Consider the following 9,496-nt stretch of genomic DNA (forward strand, 5'->3'; position numbering starts at 1 on the left):
AACATGTTACAGAAACAGTGGCACCTCTCCTTAAAAACAAGTTTCCCCAAGAAAGGTGGGAGGAAAATAGGGGTTCAGGACAGTTGCAAATAGATGCGTATCTTCCAAATAAAATGCCAAGTCTTCTTGAGGTCACAGCATCCACAACCTAGCCTGGAAAAACAAGTCGGATCAGAGAGAGGTTGGGGGTGGGCCTGTGGGTGGCCCTGAAGCAGGCCACTAGGACGCCCTGTTTCCCTCTCTCCGCCTTTCCAAAAGTCCTTAAGCCACAGACAGCCGTGGCCCGTCCAGGGGGCACTCCCCTCTCAGGTCCCCCAAAGTTCTGCAAACTCTGACGACAAAGGCAAGTCAGAGTCCTGTGACATGTGGGGAGGCATCAGACAGATGTTTCTTTTCACGGCCTGGTCAGAGCGGATGCTCACCCAACTGAGAAGGCCCTGGCAGGGTCACACTGGGTAAATCGAAGCGAAGCCGCCTTCTTCCGCTTTTTTCGGAGCTCCAGGTGAAGTGAAGGCTCCTCCTTCACTCCAGGGCGGAGCTCTGCAGAAAAGGCGGGGAAGCACCGAGGGAGAAGTACTGGGGCTGCGGTATTCGCAGCTACACAGGCTTCTAGGCTCTCTCGCGCCCACACTGCCCCCACCTACGGAGCCCCTTCCGGTCCCACGGTCTCCAAACCTCAGGTTTCCGCACATCCTCCAGAGAAGCGTCCCCGCCGCAGCCCCGGGTGGGCGGGAGGCGAGGCTGCGCCCAGCACCGGCCCCACCTCCCCCGCGCCCGCGGGAGATTTGCCTGGGGCTGGATCCCCCGCCTTCAGTTTCACCGCAGCCGCCGGCGCTTGTGGCGCTTGTGACCCGAGCAGGAAGCCCAGAGACAAACCAGAAAGACGGGAAGGGGATTCCTGGACTTCCTTTCCACATCTGGCAGGGACGCGACCCTCCTTCAGCTAGGAGCGCCTGTCCGGGTCTGGTGTACCCCTTACCCTGTCTTGAGGATCCCCTTGTCCCCGGAATTAGGGGGAACCCAATGGTGGCCTCGACCCAGGGCCTATTCCCACCCTGGGCCACAGGGGCTTTTTAGGCAGTGAAACTACCCTATGTGTAATGGTGGATATGTTATAGGAGGCAGAAACAAATTATTTGGGTGGACAGGGTAAGGCAAGTTCCCGGTAGAAAACTTTCCTTTTAACAAAAAGCAGCTCAAAAGTAGCTCCGTTTCTAACCTCATGCAGTTCAAAGAAATCACTTTTCTTCTAATAACAAGAGACCTGAAAGAGCAGACAGTAAAACACAGAAAAGACAGACACAGAAGGACTGAGGTGGACAGCGGGGAGTTTCCTGGGTAATCACCAAGCTTCACACTTACACCATGGGCCCCAGTAAAACAGCGGGCCTTAATAAGCACATTCCTTTCTGTTTAGGCGCACCAAGATGCCTAGAGCTGCAAGAAGATGTATGGAAATCGACACAGAAACTTTTCCTACTAGATAAGCAGGACAAAGAAACAGACTGAGAGTTGGCCTGTGTGCTCACGGAATGGGATAAGAGATGATAAAAAATTCTGCTCTGTACAGAGAGCACACCTGTTCCCAACTAAACCCTGGGGCCCTAGGAAGATAAGACAAGACATCCCCTCCTCACAAGCCCCCTCCTCATGAGCTTCCCTCCCCGCCCGCCTCACGAGCCCATTTATAAAATCTCTGACATTTTTACTACAACTTGGCAATCTGCTTACGATCCCTCTCTGTAACAGAGACCTGTTCTTTCCTTCTGCCTATTAAACTCCTGCTCCAAACTCACTCTGTCTGTGTGTATGTCCGAGACCTTGATCTCCTTGGCCATGAGAGTAAGGTCTTGGTATTTACCCCAGACAATGAGGCTGCTTCAGATATATCTCATACGTTTGTCAAACCCACAGAATGTACAACAGAAAGAAGGAACCCTAAAGGATGGACTTACTTATAATGTATCAATATTTGTTCATCAAGACAAATGGCACAACACTAATGGGCGTTGTTACTAATAAGGGAAATTGTGCAGGAGGAAGAAGTCATAAATGAGAATTCTACACTTGCCACTCAATTTTTCCACAACCCTAAAACTATTCTAAAATGACACGTATTAATTATTTTAAAAAGCAGATGACTTTTTGTCAGTGTTATGATTGTTTTTAGCTGTAACATAGAAACCTATAATCATCCTTCAATTTAACTTATAATTTGTTGAGATATATATATATGTGTGTGTGTGTGTATGTGTGTGTATATATTCTGCACCACACGATATAGTAAGATTAGAATTTTCTTACATGGTAATGAAATAGCCTCAATCACATTTCAGAAGTAGTGCCTTAATAAGTCCTTCCACCTTTTGACTCTCTCGGAGGAAGTATGGAAAAGGAGATATAATGTTAATATCTAAGTTTGTTGCTGTGTAACAAATATTTTGCTATGTATGCATACAGATAACAAAAATAATAATACTATATAGCTATAACTATCCTAATGTAACCCTTATAAAGAAAAGTGTCTGTGAAAAATGAGTGAGCTTGAGTGCATCGTGGTGGTTTAAATTTTTTTCTTTATTTTTTCAAACTCTAAAAGACAGGCATCAAAGGATCTGATTGCAGGGCCTTAAATTTGACTAGGTTTCTCAAATGTACCATCACAGTAAATGAAATGTAAGCCCATGTCTATTATATATGAAAAAAAAGTTAATACATAAGCACAAGACTGTGCTGGAATTGCATTCAGAATTCCCCTGTCCTCAGAAGAAAGGAAATGTTCTGCCTCATACATTATTCTCTTCTGTATGTAAAGGACAATAAATAAAGGTTATGTAAATAAGTACACAGTCAGGATTCTTTTAGGACACACACATAGAATGTAAGTTATTTGGCTTTTGAATACAATGATACTTGCAAAAGTTTGTTGCAGTTAGAAATGCTTACTCATATCTTTCCTCATTATTACCTAGTTAAATAAACAAATGGCAAACATTTGTGTGAAGAGTCATATATTATGTGAAGTGCTAGATGGTGACATGTTAATAAAAGGACCTACCAGTAAAAAATGTAGTTTTTAAAACAAATGAGAAAACCTTTATTGGATTTTCTAGATCTGCCTATAGTAACATCCCCAGTTTCTCTGCTAACATTATCATCATGTAGCAGGACGAGCCACAGACAAAACCTCTCAGACACCGAGTTGTAGAAGGAAGGGCTTTATTCAGCTGGGAGCATCCGCAAGCTACTGCCTTAAAATCCGAGCTCACTGAGTGCACAATGTCTGTCCCTTTTAAGGGCTCACGACACTAAAGATTTCACATGAAAGCGTCGTGATTGATTTCAGCAAGCAGGGGGTACGTGACAGGGGCTGCATGCACCGGTGGTCAGAGAGAAACAGAACAGGGCAGGGAGTTTCACTATGTTCTTTTATACAATGCCTGGAATCTATGAATAATATTGGTTTCTAAGTTATGAGTTGATTTTTAACTACTGGGTTTAGGCCAGGCAGGCCCAGGCCTGGTTTTGGGCCTGGCACTGGGCTGCCTGTCTTTGGTTTTACTTTCTTGTTTTTTTCTTAAAACAGGTACTGAGTATAAAACAATATGAGAGGATCTCTCTCTCCTCAATCATAGCAGTTCCAATATATCTATCTCTTATTTTACCTTAGAGTGGTATTACTCAAAGTGTGTATCATGGATCAGTGGCAGTTCATGAACTATGTGTTACCAGTCAACAGTGAGGTAAACACAGACTTTATTAGTCTGTTTTCACGCTGCTGATAAAGACATACCCAAGACTGGGCAATTTACAAATAAAGGGGTTTAATTGGACTTACAGTTCTATGTGGCTGGGGAAGCCTCACAATCATGGCAGAAGGCAAGGAGGAGCAAGTCACGTCTTACATTGATGGCAGCAAGCAGAGAGTGCTTGTGCAGGAAAATTTCCCCTTATAATAAACATCAAACCTCATGAGACTTACGATCACAAGAACAGCACAGGAAAGACCTGCCCCCATGATGCAATTACCTCTCACTAGGTCCCTCCCACAGCATATGGGAATTCAAGATGAGATGTGGGTGGGGACACAGCCAAACCATATCACAGACATTGAGAGTAAGCATTTAAACACTCATATAGCAACTTGACATTTCCTTAATAACCAAGTTGGTGAATCCACCTTGTTGGACAGGAAATAGACAAGTGTGGTACCATCAGACTCAGTGGTGGGTCACTTGTGACATGAGTGTGTATTGTGTATGAGTCATGAGAAATTGTACAGCATTTAAAAATTTGGTATCTTACCTGACTTCAAACTGTACTACAAGGCTACAGTAACCAAAACAGCATGGTACTGGTACCAAAACAGAGACATAGACCAATGGAACAGAACAGAGTCCTCAGAAATAATACCACACATCTACAGCCATCTGATCTTTGATAAACATGAGAAAAACAAGAAATGGGGAAAGGATTCCCTATTTAATAAATGGTGCTGGGAAAATTGGCTAGCCATAAGTAGAAAGCTGAAACTGGATCCTTTCCTTACTCCTTATATGAAAATTAATTCAAGATGGATTAGAGACTTAAATGTTAGACCTAATACCATAAAAACCCTAGAAGAAAACCTAGGGAATACCATTCAGGACATAGGCATGGGCAAGGACTTAATGTGTAAAAGCAATGGCAACAAAAGCCAAAATTGACAAATGGGATCTAATTAAACTAAAGAGCTTCTGCACAGCAAAAAGCAACTACCATCAGCGTGAACAGGCAACCTACAGAATGGGAGAAAATTTTTGCAATCTACTCATCCGACAAAGGGCTAATATCCAGAACCTACAAAGAACTCAAACAAATTTACAAGAAAAAAACAAACAACCCCATCAACAAGTGGGCAAAGGATATGAACAGGCATTTCTCAAAAGAAGACATTCATACAGCCAACAGACACATGAAAATATGCTCATCATCACTGGCCATCAGAGAAATGCAAATCAAAACCACAATGAGATACCATCTCACACCAGTTAGAATGGCAATCATTAAAAAGTCAGGAAACAACAGGTGCTGGAGAGGATGTGGAGAAATAGGAACACTTTTACACTGTTGGTGGGATTGTAAACTAGTTCAACCATTATGGAAAACAGTATGGCGATTCCTCAAGGATCTAGAACTAGAAGTACCATTTGACCCAGCCATCCCATTACTGGGTATATACCCAAAGGATTATAAATCATGCTGCTATAAAGATACATGCACACGTATGTTTATTGCGGCACTATTCAGAATAGCAAAGACTTGGAATCAACCCAAATGTCCATCAGTGACAGACTGGATTAAGAAATGTGGCACATATACACCATGGAATACTATGCAGCCATAAAAAAGGATGAGTTTGTGTCCTTTAGGGACATGGATGCAACTGGAAACCATCAGTCTCAGCAAACTATCGCAAGAACAGAGAACCAAACAGCGCATGTTCTCACTCATAGGTGGGAACTGAAAAATGAGATCACTTGGACTCGGGAAGGGGAACATCACACACCGGGGCCTATCACGGGGAGGAGGAAGGGGAGAGGGATTGCATTGGGAGTTATACCTGATGTAAATGACGAGTTGATGGGTGCAGCACACCAACATGGCACAAGTATACGTATGTAACAAACCTCCACGTTATGCACAAGTACCCTAGAACTTAAAGTATAATTAAAAAAAAAAAAAAGAATAGCTCCAAATACCAAAAATAAAAAATAAAATAAATAAAAATTTGGTATCTTAATGTTATTTTGTCAACTGCAGTCCAACTGTGCATAAACATCTGAAATTCACATATTACCTGCTTGTAAAATAATAACAAATAATTATGAAATTTACAGGATAATTTGTTGGAAATAGTTATTGATGATTTATGAAAATAAAATTTGAAAACAAGGCATCATTTGCATCATTTTGGGTAAGATTTAGAAACAAATAACCTTAACTTGCAGAAATTAAAATTTCTTTCTCTGTTCTCTTGAATATAGATCTTTGAAATCAGTTCTAGTTTTAATGGTAAATAGAAATATTTGCGGTACTCTTTCTCTTCAGTGAATAGAATGTTGTCATAAATGCAACCTCATAAGCTCATTTGTCACATTACAACTTTACATATTAATATAAATAAAATTCATTCACAGTGTGGGTGTAGGCATTTAATATAGGAAATCCAATTTCATACTTAAACTTGGGATTAGTTACAGTTTTATTTTTTCCTTTTTTCCTTTTGTTTCTTAATTGACAAATTGTAACTACATATTCATAAAGTACGTAGTGATATTTTGATACATATGATGTACGATAATTCTATTAGGGTAATTAGCATGTCTATCATCTCAAACATTTATCATTTCTTTATGTTGGAAACATTTAATACCCTCTTCCTAGCTTTTTGAAACTATATTACATATTATTTTTAACCGTAGTAATCATACAGTGCAATGGAATGCTAGGAGGTATTCCACCTATCTCCTGCACAATGGAGAAACAGAAAATTTTTTTTTGTTTTTCTTTTTTTCCCATCACATCATCAGGCTGAAAATTTTCTAAACTTTATCCTCTGTTTCCCTTTCAAAACTGAATATTTTAACAGCACGCAAGTCACCTCTTGACTGCTTCAATGCTTAGAAGTTTCTTCTGCCAGATACCCTAAATCATCTCCCTCAAGTTCGAAGTTCCACAAATCTCTAGGCTGCAATAAGTCTACATGGTTTCCAGGGGGTGAAGCCTGAACTCAGCTGGCAGCACACAAAGCCTAGAATATCCTCTTTCCTGGTACCACCCTGTGCCACTGAACTCAGGGGGTGAGATGAGTGACTGCACAACCACATTCAACAGAGGAGGTACAACAGGGCAGAGACAACATCACAACCAGAGAAGACTACACAATCATTCAAGAGGATGCTGAGATAAAGTACAGTTACCTACTCTCCATTATTCTTTGCTGAGAAAGGCGAGGGTATGACATCAGCAGAAAATTATGTTTATTCTTAAAAAAATCCCAATAGGATGGGGTTGATGGTCATTCAAGCAGTAGAATGAGATAAAAATCTGCATTAGTTAAAAATCTTTGTGCATAAGGAAAAGAACAGCAATGGCAAGGGAGAAAAGAGAGCATTCTCTTTTTCTTAAATAAGACAGGAAACTGCATTATTTTCCTTGCTGTAGTGGCAGCAGACTCATTGGTTTTCATAAAACATAATTTCCGCAATGCAGTCTATTGACAAGGCTGCTCCATCATGGGAGGACAGATATGAGGCCAAGTGTTCATGACAGAACTAGGTCTTCTCTCAAAGCCTCTAATGTGGCTATTTCTCATGAGGAACCCGACACTGTATGACACTTCAGTTAAAGCTTCTGAAATATTGCAATGGCATAATTGACAGGTTTTTTGGTGTGATGACTTTCTTGTACATGTAAACTCTTTGAGAAAAGTTGGAGATAAAAGGACAGGGGAGAGTTTGGTTTAGAGCCACAGTGTTCCAGATGCCAGCCACGGATCCCTCTGCCCTGTGTCACTACATGTTCTTTTCTGAGAAACATTCAGTCGCTGAGTGTTAAACACTGTGGTTTAAGGAAATGATCCACTCACCACCATCCACCCTCTCTCATCCTCTGTGTGAAGCTTCCAATAGCAGAGGCTGAAGACAGAAAGGCTGTCTCTGTTTCCTTGCACCAGGTATGTTACTTGGTGACCTGGTGAATGGTACGAGCAAGGTAGCCCACATTGCCAGAGGTGACCCCTGCCTCAGAGATGCGGCCCTCCTTTGTCATATAGATGGAGAACTCTTTGGTCAGCTGATCCACCTGTTCAGGCTTTAGCCCTGTGAAACAAAACATGCCAATTTGGGCAGTGATGTGTGGCCAGTTGTGGGTGGAACTCTCCTTCTTGAGGTTGGAGACCAGCTGAGTCCACATGCTAATGATGTGGTCGGCCATGCCTTTCACTTCTTGCAACCATTGTTTTCACAAATCAGGGGTGTTAAGAATGGTAGAAGCAATCTGGGCCCATGGTGGGGACGGTTGGAATGCATGGGATGGCTCAAGATCTTCAACTGTGACTCTACCCTTTTGGTTTCATCTCATCTTTGCATACCACAGGGAAGGCTCCTACACACTCACCATATAAGCCCATGTTCTTGGCATATGATCGGCAGAGACAAACATTAATGCCCTGTTTGATGAAGTGGCACACAGTCCAGGCATCCTTATCACCATCACCAATGGTAAAGCCTTGGTAGGCCATGTCAAAGAAGGCAAAGAGATTCTTCTTCTTTACCAGTGTTGGCATTTCCTTCCACTGTTCTGGATGTGGGTCCACTCCTGTGGAATTGTGGGTGCAGGCATACAGAAGAAGAACATTCTGCTCTGGTATTTTTGAAAGGTCCTTCACAGCACCTGTGAAGTCAAAACCGCAAGTCTTGGGGTCATAAAACTGATAACCTTGTAGCTGCATGCCAGTGTCCCTGAAGACGGGTGTGTGATTTCCCCAGCTTGGTTTAGGCAGAAAGACATCTCAAATGACCTTAAAAAATCTTTGCAGAAAACTGGCTCCAATCCTTAAGGCTCCAGTTCCAGTGACAAACCGGCCACTTTTCAAGACTTCGCTGTTCTCACCGAGAGCTAGCTCAGCAGATGCCTTGCAAAATTCAGCCAGTCCCCCAACGGGCAGGTATTCCTTGTCCAAACTTTTTGTGGTGATCTGGACATTTGCCTTGCGGAAGCTAGGCAGCACATAAGGCTTTCCGTTATCATCCTGGTAGGCATCAACTCCCAGATTCATCTTTTTGCTATTGCTGTCCCTCTTAAAGGCTTCAATGACTCCCAGATATCTGGAGGTCCCATTTCTACATGGGTCCATCAGGAGCTGTCTCTGGCTGAGGCCGCGGCAGCGAGGCCCAGGTGGAAGGTGGCGGGGGATCCCGGAGAGGACGCGGATGGAGTGCAGCAGGGCCATGGTGGACAGTAGGAGGGCAGTGAGCAGCTGCAGGACTGAGCAGAGGACTCTCTGTAGAGTTTTAATTGTGAGAGAGCATTTGTGAGGTTGATCTTAAGCTGTAGCCAATCAGGTCTGCTTTGCATGTCTTTCTGTATGGTCCAAGCAAATTCGCTGAGAACCTCCATCTTGTTTAACATCCTTGGGAGCAAGACCTGTAACGACTTGGCAAGGTTTTGCGTAGCCTCTGTGTAGCTTGGATTCAATCCTGGCTTAGGGAATGAGTCTTGTCTGGTTTGATATCTGCATGACCTTTTGCTATTTGTTGATTCCATTTCTCTCCACGAACTGCCTTGGATTTTCCTTTCTCTGAGCCTTTAGCAGAGTTTGAAAGTCAGAAATACTGGCCACTTGGTGTGGCTAAATTCAGATAATAAGGGAGTTAACAGGATTTTCTTAAGGAGTGCTCGGCTTAACTGAAAGTGGATATCCGAGTTAGGGTCATATTTAAAAGGCTTTTAG

General features: G+C 42.6%; 1 pseudogene; it reads right to left on the reverse strand.

Annotated features, from left to right (window-relative positions):
- Positions 1 to 7,657: 7,657 nt before the first annotated feature.
- On the reverse strand, positions 7,658 to 8,995 carry LOC111526595 (annotated as a pseudogene).
- Between the last annotated feature and the right edge of the window lie 501 nt (positions 8,996 to 9,496).

The sequence above is a fragment of the Piliocolobus tephrosceles genome, chromosome 10 (assembly GCF_002776525.5).
Source record: "Piliocolobus tephrosceles isolate RC106 chromosome 10, ASM277652v3, whole genome shotgun sequence".
In the NCBI taxonomy this organism is placed as follows: Eukaryota; Metazoa; Chordata; class Mammalia; order Primates; family Cercopithecidae; genus Piliocolobus; species Piliocolobus tephrosceles.